This window comes from Xyrauchen texanus, chromosome 2 (assembly GCF_025860055.1).
Source record: "Xyrauchen texanus isolate HMW12.3.18 chromosome 2, RBS_HiC_50CHRs, whole genome shotgun sequence".
Lineage (NCBI taxonomy): Eukaryota > Metazoa > Chordata > Actinopteri > Cypriniformes > Catostomidae > Xyrauchen > Xyrauchen texanus.
The window spans coordinates 16,175,302-16,202,305 of NC_068277.1; the positions used below are offsets into that span (position 1 = coordinate 16,175,302).

The following is a 27,004-nucleotide window of genomic DNA, read 5'->3' on the forward strand; positions in this document are numbered from 1 at the left end:
CCCGAATGCATGTGTTTTGACGCACAGCCAATCACGTCGTCGCTAATAAATATCGGCTATTGTTAGAAGCTCTGCTATTGGCCAATGGGTTGTTTGTAACTCGAGATGGGCGTGCACGCCACGTCGCAAGATGACACGCAGAAGTGACTGCTGTTGCTTGCCGTTTGTCAATGCCAAATATTCCAGAGGACTTGTAATCATAGCAGAGGCCACAGTAAACATTACATTGTGAAAAATCTAAACAAGATACGAAATATTACCAGGTTTAGCCCAGATGTATTTCTCAGTAATCAGCTAATAAAGCATAAAGTTACTATATTTAAATAATAGTTAAATTTGACACGAATTTTACATTATCTAAAGAATGCTAGGGTATTGTTCTGCGGTTGCTAGGTGTTGATACGGTCTTCTAAATGATTTAAGCGCATTACAATACAGTGTTCTTGGTGGTTAAAGGAAAAGTTCACAAAAATAAAATAAATAATAATAATAATACCACTCATCATTTACTCACCCTCATGTCGTACCAGATGTGTATGAATTTATTTCTTCTGCAGAACACAAAGATTTCAGAAGAATATCTCAGCTCTGTAGGTCCATACAATGCAAGTGAATGGTGACAAAAACTTTGAAGCTCTGAAAAGCACATAAAGGCAGAGTAAAAGTAATCCAAAAGATTCTAGTGGTTTAATCCAGGTCTTCTGAAGTGATCCAATAAGTTTTGGGTGAGAACAGACCAAAATGCTACAATTTTACTGTACACCTTGCCTCACCTCTAGGCACTATCATGATTTCAAGCTCGATTACAACATATGCACAGATCTCTTCATGGCACTAGGATGTGTAATCGAGCTTGAAATCATGATAGCCAAGGAGACTGCTGATTCAAGATTTACAGTGAAAAATGAGTAACTTTTTGGTCTGTTCTAACCCAAAACTGATTGGATCACTTCAGAAGACATGAATTAAACAATTGGAGTCTTATGGATTATTTTAATGCTGCCTTTATGTGCTTTTTAGAGCCATTTCACTTGCATTGTATTGACCTAAAGAGCTGAGATATTCTTCTAAAAATCTTTGTTTGTGTTCTGAAGAAGAATGAAGGTCATACACATCTGGAATGGCTTGAGGGTGAGTAAATGAGACAATTTTACATTTTGGGTGAACCATTCCTTTAATAGGTGGTTGTTAGAATAGTCCACCCCAAGCCTCTAGGAAATTCCGGTTTTAGAAATGGCTTAAATCCCTCCTTTAATGTACTGTATGTCTGTCCAGTTTTATTGTCCTCCAGGCAAAATTGTAAGTCTGATCACTTTGAAAAATAATAGCACACCTCTCCCTTACAATCCATATAATTTGAAGTATCCTTCAAGAAGCATAAACAGTGCTGGGTAAATATATTTAGAGTCAAGTCATTTTTATTTGTACAGAGGTTTTCACAACACACATAATTTCAAAGCAGCTTTACAGAAAATTATGCTTCAACAGAAAAAGCTGTGATATAATATTAATACAATTAATTTATTGTAAATTGTGCCTTAAAATAAATAATAGAAAATAATTATATATTTATATTCAGACCCTCAGTGAGCACGCTTAAGGTGGCAGTGGAAAGGAACACAAAATTCCATGGTTAAAAGGAGAAAAATAACCTTGGGGGAAACCAAACTCACTGTGGGGGCCAGTTCCCCTCTTGCTAAACAGCATGAATATAATGCAAATATTAGTTATTTATGTGTAGTACATGTCAATATTTAAAATGAGTAAACTAAGTAAGTGTTAGGGGCCAACGTTTGAACAAAAATATTTTGTATTAACTGTAAGATGAATGACTAAAGTCTTAGAATTTCCATTCTTCATTAACTGTGGAAGTGCAAACAGATGCAATGTCTATTGTTATTTGGCTGATGAAGGTTGCAATTAATTTATTATCTATGTTTTCCATTTTATGATTGTAGTCAATCCTTTGACCAAGGTGATGCAGGCAGAGGTCAGTAAGGTGTCAGGCTCTGGTAACCTCAGGATACATAAGACACAGGATACTGAAGACAGGGAAACAAATAGAATAATATTAGCATAGATTCCATTCAATTTAAAACAGGATTATGACTTTTGAGATGTGTTTCTGGTTCCGGCAGACCTAACTAATGCAGCATAACTATGAGTTGATAGATGAATTAGGTGTATGCCTGGATGAAAAGATGAGTCTTTAGTCTAGATTTAAACTGAGAGTGTGTGTCTGAGTCCCGAACCATCATCGGAAGTCTATTCCAAAATGTAGGGGCCAAATAGGAAAAATATCTAACACCTTTTGTGGATTTTGATATTCTAGGTATTATTGACAGGCCAGAATTTTGCAATCTTAGTGAACGTGATGGACTATAGCATGATAGAATGTCACATAAGTACTGTGGAGCTAGATCATTCAAGGCTTTGTAAGTAGTTAAAATTATTTTAAAATGAATACAAAATTTAACAGGTAGCCAATGTAGCGATGCTAAGATTGGGCTAAGATTCTAGGTTCTAGCCAGCACTCTAGCTGCAGCATTTTTAACTTACTGAAGGTTATTTATGGAACCTGCAGGACTTCCTCCCAGTAATGCATTACAATAATCTAGTCTTGAGGTCATGAATGCATAAATTAGATTTTCGGCATTAGAAACAGAGAGGATGTGTTGTATCTTAGCAATATTTCTGAGATGGAAGAATGCTGTTCTTTGTGTGAGTGTGCGGTCCCTGCTTTATTCCTGGCTGCGCACTCTTCTGTCTGTCTCGTGTGAGAGCATATTTTCTGTTTTATTCCTTGCTGCGTGGTCTTCTGTCTGTTGTGTTTTATGTCTTGAGTATGGTGACTGGATCCTGACTTCCTGTCTAGTTCAGTTCCGTTTTTTTGTCGGGACCCAGACATTCATACTCCTTGTCTCTCAAGTCCATGGACGCGCGTTGCTCTCATTTGCGCCACGCGCCCGGGTCGCAAGCTGTCTTCACGTTTGTCCTGAAGTTCAGTCACTTCGGTAAGGTGTAGGGTGTGCGTGTGGCTGAACTCTCACACAAGTGTCTTGTTTGTGGATTGGCATGAGTGTATATCACCTCATTATCTCGGCAATGTGCGCTCATGCTAATTGGTTGTTGTGCCTGCTTGTGAGAGAATTTCTGTATTGTTTCTGTAATGCCACGTGCTTCTCGGTCTGACGTCACATCCCGCCTCCTTGTTTGCTCATTACTGTTTCATTGTTAACACCTGCCCTGGATTAACCCTCTTGATTTCTCTCCCTATTTTAGTCTCCTCGTGTTTGCTGTCCAGTGCCAGTTCGTCTTGTAATGTTCTCTGTGCAGACCAGTTTATTGTTCCTCTGTGTTTCAGTCATCCCGTCACGTGGGGCAGTGGTGGCTCAGTGGTTGAGGCTCAGGGTTACTGACCAGAAGGTTGGGGGTTCAAGCCCCAGCACCACCAAGATGCCACTGTTGGGCCCTTGAGCAAGGCACTTAACTCCAGGTTACTCCGGGGGGATTGTCCCTGTAATAAGTGCACTGTAAGTCGCTTTGGATAAAAGCGTCTGCCAAATGCATAAATGTAAATGTAAAATGTCACCTGCCTGTTCCAGTGTGGTCTGGTTGGTCCTGTTTCCTCCCTCTGCCCGATTCCAATGGATTGCTTTTGTCCCCTTTGTGGACACACATCTGCTCATAGTAAGTTATGCAACATAGTAAGAATATCATCATTCTTTTGTCTGTATTCTGCATATTAACACTCTTTTATACATCCATCTTTGCAATAATAACAGTGTTTTCATAAATTTCAATAACAGTGTTAATAGGTTGTATTATAAAGGCCGCACATAGTGTATTTGTGCAGTAGCTCTATGAATTCAGAATGTAAACAAGACAAATTAAAAGTGTTCTAATGCTTGTATATTACTTCAATTCATCAAGTGGTTAAAACAGCTTCTTTTACTGACCTCATGTGAATTCTACTCATAGAACAAAGTATAAAGTCATTGATAACACATTTGAATGTTTTTACATGTAGCATACTCTGTATTTAAATACTTCTCTAAACGATCCCACAGAGGTGTGGCGGGAGACTGAATGTTTGCAAACAGTATACTGGTGCTTATCTATTCAGCTGTTTTTGACTCTGGACCAAGAACAAGGACGAACAAGGAAGTATATCAGGCCCTTTATGGTAAAAAGGATCCTAGATAGTGTGACATTTTATATACCATAGATGGTTGTAGATGGAAATAGCCGATAGATGGCTGACATCTTGAACGAGCCTTGGGCGATAGAACCTCCTCCTCCTTTAGAACCTCTGGCTAGCAAACCATAGATCAGTCCAGATTCACAAACAGTATTGTAGTCCAGATTATAAAAGCATTAAATAATCAATGTACTACATAATGCAAGGCAAAGATATATCTCTCTTATTAATAGCCTTTATGTAGTCCTATACTTGGAAAAATCTGGACACGTCTTATGATTTATCAGATTATTGTGTCCAAAACCTAAAAAAAAACATCTGCACAATGTTTTTGTAAAAACATTTTCAGCATCATCAGACCTCCTTTCCTCATTGTCCGGCATGAAGTCTATAAAGTTAAGCATAATTGTGTATTAAACTACTTAGAGGACTGTGTCAGATACATGTATGATTCCTTAATCTCAACAAATTGAGTTGATTTAAATTGACCAAGCAAATATAATTTAAATACATTACTCAAATAAAAGGCCACTTTCCTTAGGCTAATTTCTTAATGGAAAGCTGTGGCTCTCAGCTTAAGCCATGAAGATGGCATGTGTTAGCATATTATGCAAATAATAAATGACATAATTTATTTTGTGCTCTTTGCAGAGGGGAATTAGCAGTGACACTGTCAGCAAGTCATTCCCACACTAAATTACATGAGCCGATGCAAATTTAGAGCATATGGAAATATTCATGTGAATAATTTATATGAAAGTATTTGCCTATTTTCTATTTGAACTAAAAACCACATTGGCACTTGTCATAGATGTTTAGGTTGGAGTTAGAGGCTGGCACAAAGCACTACTGAATAAAAAAAAAAATTGAATATCCATAAAAAATACAATGTTACCTACAACTGTAATACATGATAAGCTTGACATAATCTCAGTATGATATAACACTTACCTCACTGCCAGTTAGAAGACAATATCATAAAGTAAAGCTAAAGGAACTGCAGAAGCACACTGATGTCTCTATTTACGGCTTATCCAATCCCCCACTTGTTTCATATTGTATCTGTTGTGTCTCCCTAATTCAATGTTGATGCCCTGAAGGAAGATACAGGACATACTGTATACTAGCCCATCACAACCCTCATTAGATAACACACTAATTTATAGCTGAAGTCAGAAGTTTACATACACCTTAGCCAAATACATTTAAACTCAGTTTTTCACAATTCCTCATTTTTAAATTTAGAAAACATTCCTGTCTTTGGTAAGTTAAGATCACTACTTTATTTTAAGAATGTGAAATGGCAGAATAATAGTAGAGAATTATTTATTTCAGCTTTAATTACTTAAATCACATTCCCAGTGTCAGAAGTTTACATCCACTTTGTTAGTATGTGGAAGCATTGTCTTTAAATTGTTTAACTTGGGTCTAACATTTTGGGTGGCCTTCCACAAGCTTCTCACTATATGTTTCTGGAATTATGGCCCATTGCACCAGACAGAACTGGTGGAACTAAGTCAGGTTTGTGGGCCTCTTTGCTCACACATGCTTTTTCAGTTCTGCCAGGGCTTTGTGATGGCCACTCCAATACCTTGACTTTGTTGTCCTTATTTTGACACAAATTTGGAGGTATGCTTGGGGTCATTGTCCATTTGAAAGTCCTATTTGTTACCAAGTTTTAACTTCCTGGCTGATGTCTTGAAATTTTGCTTCAATATATCCACATAATTTTCCTTCCTCATGATGCCATCTATTTTGTGAAATGCACCAGTCCCTCCTGCAGCAAAGCACCCCAACAATATGATGCTGCCACCCCCATGCTTCACGGCTGGGATGGTGATCTTCAGCTTGCATGCCTCACCCTTTTTCCTCTAAATACAGGTCCTTCTCTAAAAATTAGCATATTGTGATAAAGGACATTATTTTCCATAATGTAATGATAAAAATTAAACTTTCATATATTTTAGATTCATTGCACACCAACTGAAATATTTCAGGTCTTTTATTGTTTTAATACTGATGATTTTGGCATACAGCTCATGAAAACCCAAAATTCCTATCTCAAAAAATTAGCATATCATGAAAAGGGTCTCTAAACGAGCTATTAACCTAATCATCTGAATCAACTAATTAACTCTAAACACCTGCAAAAGATTCCTGAGGCTTTTAAAAACTCCCAGCCTGTTTCATTACTCAAAACCGCAATCATGGGTAAGACTGCCGACCTGACTGCTGTCCAGAAGGCCATCATTGACACCCTCAAGCAAGAGGGTAAGACACAGAAAGAAATTTCTGAACAAATAGGCTGTTCCCAGAGTGCTGTATCAAGGCACCTCAGTGGGAAGTCTGTGGGAAGGAAAAAGTGTGGCAAAAAACGCTGCACAACGAGAAGAGGTGACCGGACCCTGAGGAAGATTGTGGAGAAGGACCGATTCCAGACCTTGGGGACCTGCGGAAGCAGTGGACTGAGTCTGGAGTAGAAACATCCCCGCATTCCCCAGGTCAAGCCACTTTTGAACCAGAAACAGCGGCAGAAGCGCCTGACCTGGGCTACAGAGAAGCAGCACTGGACTGTTGCTCAGTGGTCCAAAGTACTTTTTTCGGATGAAAGCAAATTTTGCATGTCATTCGGAAATCAAGGTGCCAGAGTCTGGAGGAAGACTGGGGAGAAGGAAATGCCAAAATGCCTGAAGTCCAGTGTCAAGTACCCACAGTCAGTGATGGTCTGGGGTGCCATGTCAGCTGCTGGTGTTGGTCCACTGTGTTTTATCAAGGGCAGGGTCAATGCAGCTAGCTATCAGGAGATTTTGGAGCACTTCATGCTTCCATCTGCTGAAAAGCTTTATGGAGATGAAGATTTCATTTTTCAGCACGACCTGGCACCTGCTCACAGTGCCAAAACCACTGGTAAATGGTTTACTGACCATGGTATTACTGTGCTCAATTGGCCTGCCAACTCTCCTGACCTGAACCCCATAGAGAATCTGTGGGATATTGTGAAGAGAAAGTTGAGAGACGCAAGACCCAACACTCTGGATGAGCTTAAGGCCGCTATCGAAGCATCCTGGGCCTCCATAACACTTCAGCAGTGCCACAGGCTGATTGCCTCCATGCCACGCCGCATTGAAGCAGTCATTTCTGCAAAAGGATTCCCGACCAAGTATTGAGTGCATAACTGAACATAATTATTTGAAGGTTGACTTTTTTTTTGGGTATTAAAAACACTTCTTTTATTGGTCGGATGAAATATGCTAATTTTTTGAGATAGGAATTTTGGGTTTTCATGAGCTGTATGCCAAAATCATCAGTATTAAAACAATAAAAGACCTGAAATATTTCAGTTGGTGTGCAATGAATCTAAAATATAAAGTTTAATTTTTATCATTACATTATGGAAAATATTGACCTTTATCACAATATGCTAATTTTTTGAGAAGGACCTGTATAATGATGGTCATTATGACCAAACAGTTAAATTTGTTTCATTAGACCAGATGACATTTCTCAAGAAAGATCTTTGTCACCATTTGCACTTGCGAACTATAGTCTGTTTTTTTTATGGTGGTTTTCCTCTTTGCTCAGCAGCCAATCAGTTTATGTCAATATAGGACTCGTTTTACTGTGGATAGTGATACTTGTCTACCTGTTTCCTCCAGCATCTTCACAAGGCCCTTTGCTGTTGTTCTGGGATTGATTTGCACTTTTCACACCAAACTACATTCCTCTCTAGAAGTGTCTCATTCCTGAGCAAAGTAGATGTCCTAAACAATTTGCCAAAACTATAATTTTTTTAATATGAAATCTGTGGAGAGGTTAAAAAATTTGTTTTAAGGACTTCACCCTAAGTGTATGTAAACTTCTGACTTGAACGGTATGTAGCATAGCACACATACAGTGGCGAATTCTCAGGGCCAGCAAAGCCTTCTCTTGTTTGATGCTTACAAGCAAAGTGTGACAGCTGTATCACAAATCACACGCCTGAAGCAGCGCGTGAGTTTGAGCTCCACTCTGTCAGGCCTTCAGAATTTCAACAGAATCTCTTAACAGCGCAAATTAATGGGCAACTAAAGTCAAATTGTCAGATTCATCAGCCAATCAGATTGATTTATTTGTTCTTGGTGGGTGTGATCTTTAGGATATGTCCCGTTCGAGGCCTTCTAGCTGGCCTTGAGTGACGCAATCATGCTTTAAGTGGTGTAATTTGAAAGCGAAGAGAGCGAGATCTTGCTGACATGTCGACTGTCATTACTGCACTGCCCTACAAAGCAAAAAGGCAGTAACTACGCAGAGTGCAGAACTGAGAAAAATGACTTTAAAGTTATCCTGTCATCCAGCCTAAGTAGTTGTAGGTAGATTATTGGACATGTGGCTGTTTTGTTACTTTATATTAGCTTATTCTTTGTACATATCAATCCTCATATTTAATTTGATATTTTACCCCTATTTTGCAGTTACTGTATTCTTGCTTTGTATTACTTACCAAAAACGTGGCACCATACCAAGGAAAAAGGCGGTAACTACAGATTCTCCAAAAACTATTTTGCCACAACTTGGGCTCTGGGTGTGTTATACACTGTATTCGAAATAATTGGAACCATTTGTTTTCCTGAACATGGATATACCAAACCCAAACTAATTTGACCATTTTAGGTCAATATTTTCCACCCAGAAGCTGTTCTGATGCTGAAACGGCTGCTTAAAGTCTCACATTGCTAAGCTGTATCAAGGCCCAAATTGGGAAAATTTGTTTTGAATAGGACCACATGCTTTTCTAGTTATTGAATATTTTTCCACCACTGGTTGGATTATAACTTTGTGACATGAACAACAAAATGATGACATGGCATCGGCTATGATGTGAAGTTACAGCTAGGAGCAGGGAGGATCAGGGGCAGGTAAGCAAAGCTATTTAAAACATCGCCTGTCAATTAGCATAATGCTATCTGAATGGACCTCTGAGAGGAAGTCCCGCCCTGGTGGCTGACAGGTGTTTATATTGTGATAGCCTAGCCTCTAAATGTTTAATCTGTCACTGTTACTTGCCATTCTCTGGGTATTTTCTTTTCTCTGGGTATTTTCTTTTCAATGCCATTTCGACCATCTTTCCCCGGCTTTGTGCCATCTCAAACAAAATTTGAGTGAAGTTAGAAGTGTGAAATCGCAAATGTTAAAACCGTCCCGTGAGGATGCCGCGAAGTCAGCTGTGTGTTCACCATGGAAACAGTAACTTCACTGCGCAGCAACACGGTTATTTTTTGTTAGGTAAAACATAAGAATACAGTAATGGATGTTACTGTACTCTTGCTTTGTTTCACTAGGGCTTTTTCAGTTACTGTACAAACGACTACCATTTTTCTCCAAAACGCACACATTTGAGATGTTTTGTCACATAACAAAGGATGCCTTGAATGTCATGAAAATGATAACTCATTTTTGACCAAAAATGCAGTTACTGCCTTTTTGTTTTGTAGGGCAGTGCAGCGATCACCATTGAGAAAGATCCTTATGGATTTAAAAACCTGAGATGTTCTACATGACGGTGTGATTGCTTAATTTATTAAACAGGAAAGGACTGATTTTAACTTCAAGCAAATTGGTAAGTTTTGCATTGTTATAGCAACATCGATAATTTTCTAAGTGTAAACTAGGCTGCTGGAGCATTCAGTGTCAGATCAAGTTTTGAAAAGTACTCCTGCGTTCCATTCAACTTGGTAAGTCGGATTTTCTAATTTCCTACTAGGAAAAGTGCAATGGAATGCAACTTTTAGGCTCGTGCAGAAATTCTTAATTTCACTGAGATGCAGATGCATGATGTCACACAAACATGTTGACACTCAGGGAGATATACAAAGTGATAAACATTCACTTTATTAAAGGTGGGGTATGTGATTTGCAAAACGGCCGGCAGATTTTGAAAATGCACAACTCATAAGGTCCTACCTTCTCTCCTCCAACGCTGGCCCTGACTCCACCCATTCGAAAAACATGGACGCGCAATCATGCACGAGCGAAAACTCAGATGCGCGAGAGCGAGCCAGGCTAGCATAGGTTGGAGTTTCTGCATGACGTCACCATGTACCTGCCAAGACCGTCAACATGGCACAACATTCAGCGGTAAATTGTACCAGATATTATTAACATTCAACAGTCACATAAATCATTAGTATTGTTAGAAAATTTATATTTTTGAAATGTAAATATATATTGTATAAATGTATATAAAATATATTGGACGTCCTGGTTGTCACCGAAGTTTATGGCTAAATATAGGGCTGACCGATATAACGTTATCAGATGAGATTGTTATGCGCATCTCGTCAGTAAAGCACATAACATAAAGTGCATTCATTGATTAGTAAATCGCCATCAGCTGCTTTCAGATGGAGCGGCGTATACTACACAGAGCCGTAGTTCACTAACAAGCTGGGCCGTGATAATGAAGGGTAAATTGCCCAGCTTGTCAGTGATGAACTACAGCTCTGTGTAGTAAATGCCGCTCCATCTGAAAGCAGCTGATGACGAACGGGACACGCGCGCCAGGGTGGTGGGGGGAGGGGGGCATGGTACGACCGTTTGATTGACACATTTTCTGTCCAATGATTCTAGATGGTCTTGAAAATGATCGGCTGGAGTTTTTCGAGTCCTGCCCGTTCCACAGATGATTAAATTGCTTAATTTTCATTTCAGTGCTTCTAATTTACAGCCAGTAAGTGGGTTAGGAATAGGATTTCAAGTTATTTTGAAAAAATGGTCAAAAAAGAAAATCACATACCCCACCTTTAAGTAATATCGATAAATTAGTTTGTTTCCACAATATTAAACTTAACAAACGCCTGCAGAAACAGGTGTATAAAACTTTATAATCTCTTTTGATAATCGTACACCTGAAGCACAAATGCTTGCGCTGCAGCATTGTTTCAGTTTGGTTGCTAGGAAACATCTCTAATGAGTGTCAAACCACTGCTGAGCTAACGGGAGCATTGCAGTTCAGAATTTTGGGGAATAGAAAGCATTTATGGTTGGAGATATCAAGTATATCCCACATCCAACTTGAATGGAAAGCAGCATAACTGTTTACCCAGACGCTTGCAAGCAACATTAAAATCACACATATTATTAGATTTTTCCAGGTATTATAGACCTCCTTGGTAGTTTCATATGAAAAATTATGATTTTTGAATGTCTGTTCGGGAGACGTTTATTTCATAAACACTCATGCTGCAGTTAAAATTAGGCTTGCTTGAGCATTAAGTGTCCTTTCAAGTTATGGCTTTCGTGCGTGGATGTGTTTTTAAAATGTAATTTGGTAGTTGGTTAGCTGCAACATAATGTATGATGATTATTCATTGTGAAACTGTGTTTTCTTAATGGCACGAATCACACGGAAGGCCTAGACTTTTAATGCATGGCCCACCACTGCACACATACAATACAAAGTATTGTCTTCTATTCTGAATAGTTAATGCATATTAATGTTCACTGTATTATACTGTATATATACACTGGCGTCCAAAGTTTGGAATGTGCAGATTTTGATATTTTTGGAAGGAAATTGGAATACTTTAATTCACCAAAGAGGCCTTCATCTGATCACAAAGTATAGTCAGGACATTACTGATGTAAAAAAAAAAAACAGCATCACTATTTGAAAAGTCATTTTTGACCAAATCTAGACAGACCCCATTTCCAGCAGCCATCATTCCTCGAGTAATCAAGCTAAATTGCTAATTTGGAACTATTAAATCACTTATCATATATCAAACACAGCTGAAAGCTATATGGATGGTTAAATTAGGCTTAACATTGTCTTTGTTTTTGAGTTGCCACTGGCATGTCTTAAGGTGACTATTAGGCAAAAAAAAAAATGGCAAAAAATGGCAAAAAATAAACATTTCTCTAACTCAGTCAATAATTTTTGGAGGAATGAAGGCTATACAATGATTGAATTGACAAAAAACTGAAGATTTCATACAAAGGTGTACACTACAGTCTTAAAAGACAAAGGACAACTGGCTCTAACAAGGACAGAAAGAGATGTGGAAGGCCAGATGTACAACTGAACAAGAGAATAAGTACATCAGAGTCTCTAGTTTGAGAAATAGACGCCTCACATGTCCTCAGCTGACAGCTTCATTAAATTCTACCCGCTCAACACCAGTTTTATGTAAAACAGTAAAGAGAAGACTCAGGGGTGCAGGCCGTATGGGAAGAACTGCAAAGAAAAAGCCCTTTTTTGAAACAGAAAAACAAAAGTTTAGAGTGGGAAAAGAAACACAGACATTGGACAACAGATAATTGGAAAAGAGTGTTATGGATCTTAACCCCATTGAGCTTTTGTGGGATCAGCTAGAATGTAAGGTGCGTGAGAAGTGCCCGACAAGACAGCCACGTCTATGGCAAGTGCTACAGGAAGTGTGGGGTGAAATGTATCCTGAGTATCTGGACAATCTGATAGCCTGAATGCCAAAGATCTTTGGCATTCAAGCTATCATTACTGAATGTGGAGGATTTTTGATGAGAACTCTTTGAAGTATTTTAAGTTCTGAATATTTTTTAGTGTGTGTGTGTGTGTGTGTGTGTGTGTGTGTGTGTGTGTGTGTGTGTGTGTGTGTGTGTGTGTGTTGGTTCAATATGGGTTACATTTTCCATATTTACTCAATCAAAACACTTTTCATAATTTCATTTATGAGTTAGAAAAGCTTGAATATCTTAAGTATTTGAACAAAGCAGACTAGTTTATCAGTATGGTAAATCAATAGGTAGATAGCTGTCTAGCCAAAAATCTTGATCAACTGCTTACCACTTCAGTAATGCCACATAACATCTGTACCATCTTTTCAGTGTATAGATGGCTCTATATTTTCCTTGATATTTGGCATATAAGAGGTCATTGTACTATTAAAATATACTGTAATTTTCAGAACTGAAAACTTCCTCCTTAATAGAAAAAGAGCATTTATTTAAGCCAAGCTGCAAAAATGGCTTGTTTGGAATTTGTGGAATGTATGATGTCACAAGGACCAAATACATCTGCACATGCAACACCTATTTTTCCATCATTTCAACCTTGGCCCAACCCACTGGTGCTCAGTCAGTCACACAGGTGAAGAGGAGAGATGGGCCTGTCATGGGAGATTCATCCAAAGTGGATTTACACAGGACACCTTCATAAGTATGTCTGGATTTAAATGGTTTTTCTACATAAAGTTTCACTAGACAAATGGCTTTGACCATTATCATACATGTTGCTCTGCTTTTAAAAGGTGCAATGTCAAGTTACAACTCTAAAAAGTATCCCCCATTGTGTTTCATTCAACTGCGCAGTCTTGCTGTTAAGCTGTTTGAAAGGCATCCTTGACTGTTTGTGCATCCATCTGTGCTACTTTTATTGTAAACATCTTTGATCATTTTGATGCGTTTCAGGCAATGTTTGTAAACAAACATGGAAGATGTGAAATGTGAAGACCAGCATCTCTGCTTGGCTTGTTGAAGCACCCAACATCACGATGCAGGGGTGCCTTCAGGATTTAATCTGAGGGTATGCACAGAAATCTGCCTAATAATCCTTATATCATGCTCCCTCAGGAGAAAGCATTACATTCTGGTGACATTGAGATTTGTTTTATTTTTATTTGAGGATAAGTAGCATTCATGTACCAATTGGCTAAAGCATTTCTTCCAGAACCTGTTCAGACTGATGCGTTTTCGCGCTAAAACTAAACCAGCCACAATGATTAGAGCAGAACGCAGGTGTCTCCAGATGAGTTTTTATCAGTGAAAGAAGGTTTTTTTTTTTTTTTTAACTTGACAGCATCTACAAAATTCAGCACTCCTGTGAGAGATGCTAAAAACACAGTGAAACTTGACGCAGTTGTCAAAAGACATCCATCTAACAAATGCTTACATGGAAAACAATCGAAAAACAGCACGAGCGGACGCAAAAACATGTTTGGTTTGAACAGCCCCTTGTTCACATGACAAATCACAAGCTAAAGTTACCTTTCAAAGTTACCTCTCAAAAAGACAGCTTTTTGTTTCAGCTGATTGTAGGTACATTTACACTGTATCCAGCGATTTGTTCTATGTATTCGTAAATATTCTGATGCTGTTGTACTGTGTGAGAAACCGCTCTAAATGATTCAGTGAGAGAGCACTCTGAACGAATCGATTCTAATTCATGAATCAGACCGTTTTGCAAGCCGTTTGACCAATTCACTGAAAAGAACTGACTCAATTATTGATTTGCAAATTGGGCATTGCTAGTTCTCTTAATCAGCCAACAGAAATACGGGACACATTTCATGATTGGTGAAATATTCTGAGAGTAAATATTTCTCAGGTCAGTCGGACTGCTCATGGTACGCACACTGCGTTCAGCCGTACAGCTGCAGGCACTCCTGTAACTGTGTTTGTGCTATTTTGTGTCATAGTGTGAATTGCTTGTGAAACAGTCACAATATGATTCAAGCTTTGCAAAGGAACTGTTATTGAAAGATGGTGCAGTAAAAATTTGACTACTGGACAAAGAAATGTAAGTAACCATTTTCATTCATGAGTATTTATATGACTGTTGATGGTTTACGCTGTGCTTGAGTGAACAGTTTGATATATTAAGATGAAATGTGTTGTGTGTACATTATGTGTTAACCATGAAATTTAGTTTTTATGATATGTGGAGTTGATTCATTTTCTTCGGATTACGTTTCAAATTTGCATGTATTGGAAGGGCTGCATGATGTTAGCCAATCACAACAATGGACGTTTACATTGAAGTCTTTAAGGGACAGGCAGCTTGAAACTGAGCAAGTCAGAGAGAGGGCCAAAGACAGGGTGGGAAATTATTATATATGACTAAACTATTAATGTTTGATATAAAATGTTTGATGGTGGATGGCGCTAGTCAGTATTTCAGCAGTGAAACTTGAACATTCAGAATTTAAGCAACATGTTGATTTCCTGTGTGATCATGGAGAAAAAGCCCTCCATATTGCCGGTCCATACCTGGGTTAAAGTAGCATAAAGATTAGTTTAATGTCAGGTCTTTGATTTTTACCAATCTGTCCCTATTCACGGACACAAATGATCCAAAACCACCAGACTTTTCTCAAATTTATAATGTAAATCTAAAAATAATAAAGACAGACTAAAAGGGATGGTTCACCCAAAATATAAAATACACTCATAATTTACTCACCCTCATGCCATCCCCAGGTTTTTAGAAGAATATCTCAGCTCTGTAGGTCCATACAATGCAAGTGAATGGTGAGCAGACATTTGTAGCTCCCAAAAATCACATAAAGGTCACATAAAAGTAATCCATACAACTCCAGTTGTTTAATATATGGTATGTCTACTGAAGTGATATTATTAGTGTGGGTTAGAAACAGATCAAATGTAAGTCCTTTTTTACCATAATTCTCCACTTTCACTTTCAAAATGTGAAAGAATGTGAAAGTGAAAGTGGAGATTGAGTGTAAAAAAAGGACTTAAATATTGATCTGTTTCTCACCCACACCTATTATATCATTTCTGAAGATATAGATTAACCTCTGGAGTCATATAAGTTAATTTTATGTTTCCTTTATGTGGTTTTTGGAGCTTCAAATGTCTGCTCACCATTCACTTGCATTGTAAGGACCTACAGAGCTGAGATATACTTCTAAAAATCTTAGTGTGTTCCGCAGAAGAAAGTCAAACACATGGGATGGCATGAGGGTGAGTAAATGATGAAATAATTTACATTTATAGGTGAACTAACATTTCAATGATGATTGACTAGGATAATCTTGCTCACAAAATATGCTCTCTAGTTCTTCAGATTGTAAGTAATTGTTGTGCTGCCATGCTTAACACAGAAAACCAGGAGCGAGCCTAGCCAATGGAGAACTAGTGTAGTAATTACATTGTGCTATTCCCTTAACCATTGATCTGTAGTCTTTCATGTACAGGATGTGAGCGGCAGGCGTGTTCACACACTGTGCCTCTATTAAAATGTTCCTGTGCGAATGAACAGTAGGAAAGGTTTTAAAATGTGTTTTATGCACAATATACCTTTTACGGATACCTAGCTCGATATGACCAGTTTTTTGCAATTATTCAACAAAAGTATCTGCAGCAAGCATTATGTGCTATGTGGATGAGCTGGGAATGGATGAAGACGCTCTGGGTCTATCATGAGGGTAACATCTCGAGGCAATGTCTGCAATTATTCAGCAAGAATAGAAAGACCTTCCATAATAGCAATGACTGCCACCATTTGGCAAATGTAGGTAAACATTCACTGGGTAACACTCCTCTTTTTTTTAATAATACTTAGGTTAAAGTCAATTTTGCCACATTCAGATATGTCCTTTGCAAAGATGCTTAATGACGGCCATGCACAGCCGAGGTTGTCTAGCGCATGTTTGCAACAAACAATAAAAAAATTGCCAGAGAATATTTTACTATTTCATGCATCATAATCCAGCTGACGGAATAACAACTTTAATTTGTTAAATAAATGAAGAAAAAAATAAAAAATAATCAATAGCCTACTGAGAATGAATGCTGTAATACAGAAAATAAATGTTTGATTATAATATATGTTAAGTAGATATATCCTATGGATATAGTACTGAACTAAGTACTGGAATAAACCTAACAACACAAAGTCTTGTGTTTTTCTAATGGAATGGAGAAAAGTTAAAGTATAGAATGAGTCGAGATGAGGCCTCAAAGTTGGAGAGGTTATAATTGATTTCAAGTCTATTGTCAATAAGCACAAATATAAACTATAGAAAAGACTATCCACATACATCACTATTTATCATGTATTAATTGCTTTGATGCTGTGGATCAAAAGCATATGCAAATGGTCTCTAACATGGTCTGTTAATATTTTGTAATTACTCTAATAAACTAATACATACATAATATGCAATAAAATGTTATGCATTGTATAGCTCATATTAGTGCAGTAATGTTCACATTAATACTTTATCTTGTATTACTATATATGGCCTACTTAATAATGAATGGTTATTTGTTTTATTTGTGCACTATAATGAGCTTTTCTGTGTATAGTGAAATTGTTTTCCTACTTAGAAATATACATTGAATTTATTTGATATCATGAGAAAAAGGCACCACTGATAGCAGTAAAAGGCACACACACACACGCACACAAATTACATTTTATATAATTTAAGGGGCACAGTTGTCCAGCATCTGCGAAGAGCTTCACAAACTAGCACGAGTGCAATAACATGCTGTATTTTCACAAAGTTTGTATTCACAGTATATATATATATATATATATTACATATTACGTCCTGATTTGTCGGTCGGCTTTGTAACTTGGGCCACTGAACCAACCCCCCAGTGCACGTCCCTGCTTACTGACATCTTTTAGTAGCTTTTTGGCTGTATTTTTCTGAAATGGCTCTAAGATGTTGGCTTCATCATATCAATTTTTTTTTAATCAAACAGTTCTTGGGGTTGTTTTCAGTTCCAGACCCAAAGGGCTCTATTAATCATCTCATCAGAAGAGGTGATAATTCCATAGTTTGGCTCCCAGCAGGAATGTTTCATTAATTAAAATAGCCTACATAAACATGGATCTTGTGTGTAATAAAACATGGCAATGTCCTGATGATTCATTTGAGAAATTAGTCAAATTACAATGATTTGTAACACAAATGATAAACCGCAAGGCTGAGCCAATTGTGTGGACTGTTAAATGAACAATATGGTTTTAAAACTGGGCAATAATAAATATTTCCCATTCAGACTATGATAAAGAAAGGGCAAGGGCGAAGTCACTAAGGTAATTGACAAACTCTCATAAAAAATACAACGAACAGAAAGTTAATAGGATGTTATTTATTTTCTTGTGACCTAATGAATTTCCACTCATCAATCAATTATTGTGTATGTTCGTGCAATGACATCAGAAATGCTTAAAAGTGCCATGAATAGATTGATTTACTCTTAACCTTACTAATAATTGACAGTCATACAATTTTATTTATCTTGTTTTATTGATTTATCTTCTTTTAAATTTGTAATTTAATTATAATTTCTTATCTCATTTAGGTTACAATATTTGGCTATTAGAGTTTGCCAGAGAGGGATGCTGAAATCATAGCTTGTTAATTCAGATATACATTTATATTAAAATGCACCAATCAGCCACAACATTAAAACCAACTGCCTAATATTGTGTAGGTCCCCCTCGTGCTGCCAAAACAGCGCCAACCTGCATCGCAGAATAGCATTCTGAGATGATAATCTTCTCACCAAAATTGTACAGAGTGGTTATCTGAGTTAATGTAGACTTTGTTAGTTCAAACCTGTCTGGCCATTCACTGTTGGCCTCTCTTATCAACAAGGCATTTCCGTCCACAAAACTGCCGCTCACTGCATGTTTTTTGTTTTTGGCACCATTCAGAGCAAATTCTGGAAACTATTGTTCGTAAAAATCTCAGGAGATTAACAGTTACAGAAATACTCAAACCAGCCCATCTGGCACCAACAATCATGCCACTGTCAAAATCACTGAGATCACATTTTTCCCCAATTCTGATGGTTGATGTGAACATTAACGTAAGGTCCTGGGGCCGGTATATGTAATGAGTAATAACTTAACAAAGTTGTGGTATAACTGGGCAGTAAGTCAATTTATGCACTACTAAATATTTGAGCATTGCACCATTAAACTTAGGTAGGACGTAACCCTACTTATAAACTAAATATTTACTGCAGCCTCCAACCAGAGGAACGTATGGAATAAAAAAGCAGACTCATTTAATGACATCAATGAGCTCATGTTTTGGATGGCAGGATTCAGTCCTTTCGACATATATGATGATGTTGGCATTTACACTCGTTTATATTTACGGGAGAAAACATTATGTAAAAAATTTACTTCTTTAGCATGAAACCGATCTAATGGTGCACTTTACTGTGTACGCCACACGGTGTCAAGTTTCAACATCCGAAATAGATATTAAAATCAATAAATGTCTATTTTTCCAGCCTGTTGTATAAGTAATTCTTTATGTATTGTCCCTTATTTGTTTTAGATACAGCTATTAAAATGTTTTATTTACATATCATATTTTAATGGGGATATGATTTATTACAACTGACAGTTACGTGAGCAAACAAAGTTTGAACATCAACCGTAGTGAGATAAAACTGAAATTCACAGCTATTTAACACTTCTGTGTACAAATTTCAAGGCTGTTTATTGGATCAATACAGGTAAACGTCATATTGTGCGACTACACGTTACTTTATGGAGAGCGTATGACCTACTAGTTAAGTCGTACCTTAAGAACAAATGGTGCAACCAAATTAAGCACTGACTTAGTTACAAACTAGCTAGTTACTAAGCCTTTAGTGTGAACTCTTTGTCCCAACTTAAGTGATAACTTACACACAGCTGGTGCAACACTGCCCTGACCTGTACTGCATGATTTTATGCACTGCACTGCTACCACATGATTGGCTGATTAGATAATCGCATGGATGATTGTTAGTGACAGTCGGGCTGGTTTGAATATTTCTGTAACTGTTGATCTCCTGGGATTTTCACACAAAACAGTCTCTAGAATTGACTCAGAATGGTGCCATAAAACAAAAAACATCCAGTGAGTGGTAGTTCTGCAGATGGAAACACCTTGATGATGAGAGAAGTCAACAGAGAGTGGCCAGACTAGTTTGAATTGACAAAGTCTACGGTAAGTGAGATAACCGCTCTGTACAATTGTGGTGAGAAGAATGTCATCTCAGAATGCTATTCTGAGATGCAGTTTGGTGCCGTTTTGGTGGCACGAGGGGGACCTACACCTCTGTGTTTTGGTGGCTGAACGGTGTATATTCAAACATTAGAGCTAAACTGGTAATCGACAACCATATGTAAATGCACTTCCTCATTAAATAAATAATAATTTTTCTCACTTTATATTCACTACTCCGGTTTACTCATGAAATTCGCTATTGTGGTGGTACTGCTAATATTGTTGGCTCCTGGATGAGAAATTGCTTGTGTTTTTCCTCATTTTACAAGTCGCTTTCGACAAACGTACCTGCAAAATTATTAGTTGCAAATGTATATAGAAATATATTATGGATAGGCCTAAAATAGATGTGCCCAAAGCCAAACACCTCATTTGAAAAGGCACAAATAATGACTTAAAAAAAAAAGAATTCTACAGAATAACAGAAAAAATATTCATTAGAATGATTTCCCAACATTTTTTTAAATAAACATACTTAAAATGACAATGCAACAGTTATCTTGTAAAACCAACATGACTAAAGTTTATGAAAAAAGCTTTACAAATTACAACTTTATGAGTGGCCATATTACAGTCTCTATTTGTTGTGCATGTTTTAGCTTGTCAAGAGTAATATCTCCTAACATACTATATCAAACACATTTTCCACTTTCTTAAAGCCTATGCTAATGTTTAAAACCTTCAGAGCGAGATATACGAGAACATGCATCTGTATCTCACTCTCTCCTAAAGCAGGCGAGCATGCCGTTTGTGATCAGAGGGAGGGGTAAATTGATTTCTTTCTAAAAGAAAGCAAACACAAGTCATCTGCAAAGAACAAGCATGAACTGCAGGGCTGTGTAGGGCTGGAATATATTTGCAATGATTTCGCTGACGATATAAAATGAAGCAATATTGTGAATATCGCAATGATTTTAATGAGCTTTTTATTTGGCCCCTTGATTTCCTAAAGAGCATCAATAGACTAATTTCACAATCCTTCGGGGTTGCACAATTAATCAAAGTGACACCGAATTTGTGATATAGTCATATGAGATTATTAAACTGCAAAAGGCTGTGATTAATTTAAATATAGCCTGTGCGTTTCTGCATGCAATAATAATAATAACAAAATAAGAAATTATTTTATGAATTATAAAAGGCATACTTGCTATATGGAAATTTTGTTTTGACGCAATTCCGGTTTAATCCCACCCCCAAATGGTCATATCCATTGCAACAGATACAGATACAGATCATTCTTTCACTGCACACCACTTATGGATACATAACTTCCTGTTTATGTGCGTGAGAATATGTTTGTTAGGTTCAAGTATTACAAGTGTTATAAGCTTTTAAAACAAAAACAACCATTATCCAAGAAAAGTCAGTTAGGTCTAAAAAAATGTGATCTGAGAAAGACAAGACTTGACATAAAGTGACAGCTCATTTTTCCTTATGAACTAAAATCTGGAAGTGGCACAAGATGCAAAAATGATTGAGACACAAAAGCAATCAAGTTGTGCTTTTGTGTGGTGAGAGTGCATATAACCATCAAGCTTGGATTGAAACACAGATACATCTCTTCAGAGTCAGCCAACTGGGACGCTTCATGAGAAAACTTTGCAAAAACAAAGAGACACACACTTTTACCCAATCTGGGTGATCTGGGTTCAGGTACAAATATAATTTGCAATTGTTTTTCCTTTCACACACAATTACAAAAATCAAAGTAGATTTTCTGATTAAAATACGAGTGGTGCTGCTAGGCAGAGGCTAGGGTGGTTTGTCAAAAGAGCCACCTTCAAGTGTCAATGCTATTCTGGCCTCTAAATATGGCTTGGATCAGTCCTTCAGTGCAAGTCTATAGGATTATTTTCACCTGCTTTATCATCCATCGGGGAGCAAGTATCATACGTCCGATCACTTGGAAAAGTAATAGCAGAGCACACAAAATGTGTTCAAATCCCTAACCCCAAGTATGAGCAACAGTAAAACTGATGCTAGCTTTAGTATTAATTAAGTAAATTGGCACAATCACAGTGAGAATTTCACCAAAAACATGAGCCGCCTTTTGCATCCTTGTCTCGTCTTTCACTTCCTTGTCTCGTCTTTCACTTTAACTCTCCCCCTGCGGCCTCTGGAATGTTCCAGGAATGTCATATGATTAATAGCTTATTAGTGCACATTAATAAGGGTCTGCAGAGCCTGTAGTTCTGCCACTGCAAAGGTCACAGTAAGCAAAATGGGTAATCTGTCTTTCAGATTTGCCAGTAATCTAATGCATCAGTCAGGGCCCGAGGCGACCAGAGTCTAACACAATAATCCTATGAATTCTGACCTCAACAACACAAGACATCAACACTTGTATAAACTGGCTGGTGCAAAACTTCTGTATGCTTTAGCTTATTATGATGCACAGTTAAAAACCTGGACTGGTAATCAAAAGGCTTCAGATTCGAACACAGCTAGGAGCAATCCATGATTTCATTCATCAATGTATTCTCAGCCTTACAAAGAAAGCCCATGGACTGCTCGTGGTCAGTTCAGTGACAGTCTGATGCATACTGCAGAAAAAGACAACATGATCTCACACAGAAAATGTACATGTTGCAACCAATTTTCTGGTACCTTGACATCAATCCCAAGCACCATCTTCCATTAGACATCATTGCATCAATTGCAAGCATTTAGCTTTATCCTGTGGCATTGCTGATAGCACATTGCACGAGAAGCCTCAGAGACACCAGTTCTAGTCTTGTAGGAAGTAACCACGTTCATATAAACAATGATAGGCGTGATTCAATGGTTGCATTTTCCATGTAAGATTACATTTTTAATTCACTAACAGTTAAGTTTAAGGTTGGGGTGTGGGTTGGGTGGTAGGGTTGAAAAGATACATTCCGGTTCACTGTATTAGAGTACACCAATTACGACATAAAATACTACTCCTGTTGGCACCCCATTTGACCCTCAAACTGGAGCTCACACGTGCCCATAATGTAGACTAGCTTTACACAACTTTCAGAAGTCAGGATGCACCAGTTCAACTGAAAAGTACAGTCTGATGGTCTGATCAAATATTTGTGTAAAAAACAGTCTCTAATGTTTGACAGCTGTGGGTGAAGTGAGCATTTTGTGTGTGTCTCCTCAAACTACTGCATATACTGCATAAAATGAGAAGAAGAGAAAAATATCATGGCAACATTATGTTGGAGAGTTTTGGCCAAAATACATCACACAACTCACACAATATTAGACAAAATCAATAGGCAACATAATGCATTGAGAGTTTTGTGTTTTTTTCCTACATCCAACAAAAGTTTGTCACAGCTACTACAGATCTGTTTTTCAGCAATTTCAATTAGCAAAAAATGAAATTTGATTTGCTAGTATGTATCCTAATTCGCATTTCCTAGTATTGCATCTGTGGCTCAAAAATACAGACTTCTTCCTCTGTTTTGAACCTGAGCATGCGTTAGTCAATTGCTCTTTAACATTCAAAGGTTTTGTAGACAATATAATGTTTGTTAGTCTATATAGATGGGCAAACTAGCTGGTTGAGCGTGCAGGTGTAAGGAATTCAAGTAATTTTTTCAGTGAAAGTCTTGATGCCTGTTGCACAGTCATGAGCACCTTGAGAGAAGCTTGTTCATATTGGGACACATTCATACGAGAACTTGCATTGTTAGTGAAAAAACAATTAAAGTTTTAGCCTGATCAAGTATACCACTTCTCTTATAACACTCGGGAAAGTGGAATGGGCATTTTTACTGAATAATGACAAAAATTCTTTAAAACTGCTTGTTCAAATCAGCACGTTTACTTGGTTGTTTCTCACCAAAACCTATTTTTTCTATATTTCTTACCAAAGTCCCATGGATTACTTTTTTTTAATACTTTTTGGTCTTGTTTAATACTTTAGAGGAGTCCTCATTAAAAAAAAACAACAAGGAAAAAATGTACTTCTACTAGCTTCTCTAGTAGGGCTGCACTTCTGGTATCTGCAGCTGTGGAAGACCAAAGACAGCTGCTTGCATTTGCTGGCCCTTTCCTGCTCTCATCAAGAGAAAGGAATGACAAACTCAACTGGCTCATGCACCTGACGGCTCCAAAGCCACAGCCAAGACTTTCAATGTTCCAACTCACAGTACAAGAGGTTGCCACACTGTTTTAAAATTTGTCCAAATATGTGAATTACTCACAGATGCTCACAGATACACTTCACTATGGACTATCACCATCCACTATGTAGTGTATAAATATGTGTAGGCTGACAAAGATCAGGCTGTGTGTTGCCATGCAGGACTGCAGGAAGAGAGAGAGAGCTAGCAAGGGAGAGAGAATGAAAGAGACAGAGAGACAGGCTGGGAGACAGATGGATGAGGCTTCGGTGTGGGCACAGAACAGACGGGGCTGGCACAGCCTGACATAACTGTGAGAACAGGTACAGCTGCGGTGTGCATATTGGAAAGCACTGCTCAACCTCTACCACAGGAATCATACACACACATAGGTATAAGAGCAGCCACAAAGGGTCATTCACAGGTCAGAACAGGGTCAGATATGCAGATACAGACAGAAGAGCACAGAAACTTTCAGATTCAGTCATCAATGGCCACTGTGACTTTTATACTAGCATTTAGGTGTTAAACACATGGTATAGATTTCATGATTTGAAATCATGACAAACAGGAGGGTGTGGCCAGGCCGTGAGGGTGCATGGCTGGTGCTGAGTCAGCTGATCAGTGGGAGAGTGAGATAAAGGGGAGCCGGAGAGGCCAATTCGAGAGAGAGACATGTGGCCAATGTATGTGTGTGTGTCTTTGATTTATGTTGTTTTAACTTGAATTTCTTTACCCTTTACATTGATGCTGGAACCTGGGAAGGAGGAGGGATGCGCTGTCTTGGAGTCCTTGCCGCTGCCGTCTGCCAATGGTTGAGGACCAGGCGACAGAGTGTCCAGGGACTGGTGAACAAGTTTCTCTCTCTCTCTCTCTGTGTGTCTCCCGCTTGCACATTCCCTCTCCACTCTCCCTCCCCCATCTCTCCCCCAGGTTTTCAGGAGGCAGGGTGGAACATCGGATGACGGAATGGCCAGAAGGGCAGCGTCTCCCCTCCAGAATTGGGGGTAGCTCAGTCCGAGAGGCGGCCAGGGGAGGAGTGTGACGAGGAGGATGGCGAGGCAGGGCCATAAGGGTGCACAGCCGGCACTGAGTCAGCTGAGTTCGAGAGAGAGACACACTGTATGTGTGTACGTCTTTGTTTTTTACGTTGTTTTAAGTTGAATTTCTGTAACAATAATGTTACGTTGACTGTTCTGCTGATTCCCGCCTCCTAATGTACCCATTACAGAAACATTTGGCGACAGTGATTTTACCAAGTAGGATGTATAGCCTCAGCCTCAGACCACCCATGAATTCATTAAAAGTAAATGTCTTGGCAGATGATATATCCTCAAGTACAGGGGACCATTTATATAAACCCCTGTGGTGAAGGCAGCAGGAAACTTGCTAAGTGCATTAAGGCTGAAAGGTGCGTTTAAATAAAGAACAATATAAAGACCCCATCACACATTAATAACTTTAATTCAACAGTTATTTCTCCCTTCAATAAAGGTGTTTCATGGACAAAAAGGATTTCCAGGGTTTCGTGTGGGGCATTTGTTTGCAAAGTATGTACCTGTTTTAACATGCATGTTTTTGCTTTGAATTATATAGTTTCCTAGTGTGCAGAAGCTCTTTTAACAGAGCGAGTACCTCTTGATACCCCCTGGTACCACTGGAACAGCGTGAGCAGGCCATGTTTGCAGGCAGTTTTCATTTGTCCGGGAAGACATAACCCTGTGTAGACTTTTCAATATACACGTTAATAAAACTTTAACACAGAATCAGTTGCTCTCTTTTTATTCTCTTCAGCAGTGCAACTACACCCATGAGTATCTTTTTTTTTTTTTTTTTTTTACTAAATGTACAAATTATTATTATTATTATTATTATTATTATTTATAATCTGTTCACCAACCATTACATATTACACACAAAACGGTCATCACTTTCTTTATCTGGTAAACTCAATCTGCTTGGCTGACTATATACAACTTCCGTGAACACAGCGTTTTGTTTTTTGGTACAAGGTTGGCACTGAGCATTTTCTGAGGAAAATAAAAAACAGTAGATTTTATTAGGAAAGCACTAAATTTGGCAAAGTTTGCCTAGTTAGTGGCATACAATCTTTGAATTATACTCAGGTTTGATTTTAGACACAGTTGCAAGCAGTGCTAGGAAAATTAGGAAAAAGTGGAAAAAATAAAATGTTATTGAGATGCATGTGAAGAGAAAGATAGCCGCTTTCATCTTGTCACAAATCTCGCCAGACACGCCATTCCATTTCATTCCATGGTAGAGTTAAAGCCAGTCTTCAGCAGTGACAGGCTTTGTGTTTAATCGCTTGTTAAATTGTTCAGAGAGAGTTTCACTTTAGATGAAAACACACAGCAATTTAAGCTTGCACTTAAAGTTAATGACTGTTGAGTGAATGTCAGTTATACCTGAAAGATTGAGAAGGATGAAAACATACCACAAATATCCTACATATTATTGGGAAATGTCTGTCTTCTTAACTGATGTGGTCATAAAACTTTTCTGTAAAACGAAATACAACAATTTGTTGTCTTATACATAAAGACAATTTACAGATACAGACATACAGGATAACATTCTGCACAAAAACAGGAATGAGAGTGATTATGAATAAGATTTGAATAAGAATAACAACAAATAGAACAACAACAATAATGGGTAAACATTCAAAATCTAAGTAACATTCACTGTTAATGGGATTAATGTGGTTCTTTATGTGTTTCTTGTCATCTGGTACCCTGGTCATGTGATTTCATGTTACCCTCCATGTTCATGTGTCTTGCTTTCATTGGTTTATTGTTTTGTTACCTTGTTATCAGTTCTGTCTTGTCATTGTTATCAGTGTCAGGTTTTGCCCTTGTCAATGTATTTAAGCCTGATGTTTCCCATTGTCCATTGTC

At 38.0% G+C, this 27,004-nt stretch overlaps 1 long non-coding RNA gene across 1 annotated transcript; it reads left to right on the top strand.

The window, feature by feature from the left end:
* Nucleotides 1-3,639: 3,639 nt before the first annotated feature.
* LOC127662566 (uncharacterized) lies at nucleotides 3,640-25,790 on the top strand. The gene is made up of 3 exons (XR_007972902.1): nucleotides 3,640-3,690; nucleotides 9,673-9,797; nucleotides 24,852-25,790. It is a non-coding gene; the product is annotated as an uncharacterized LOC127662566 (long non-coding RNA).
* Nucleotides 25,791-27,004: the final 1,214 nt, after the last annotated feature.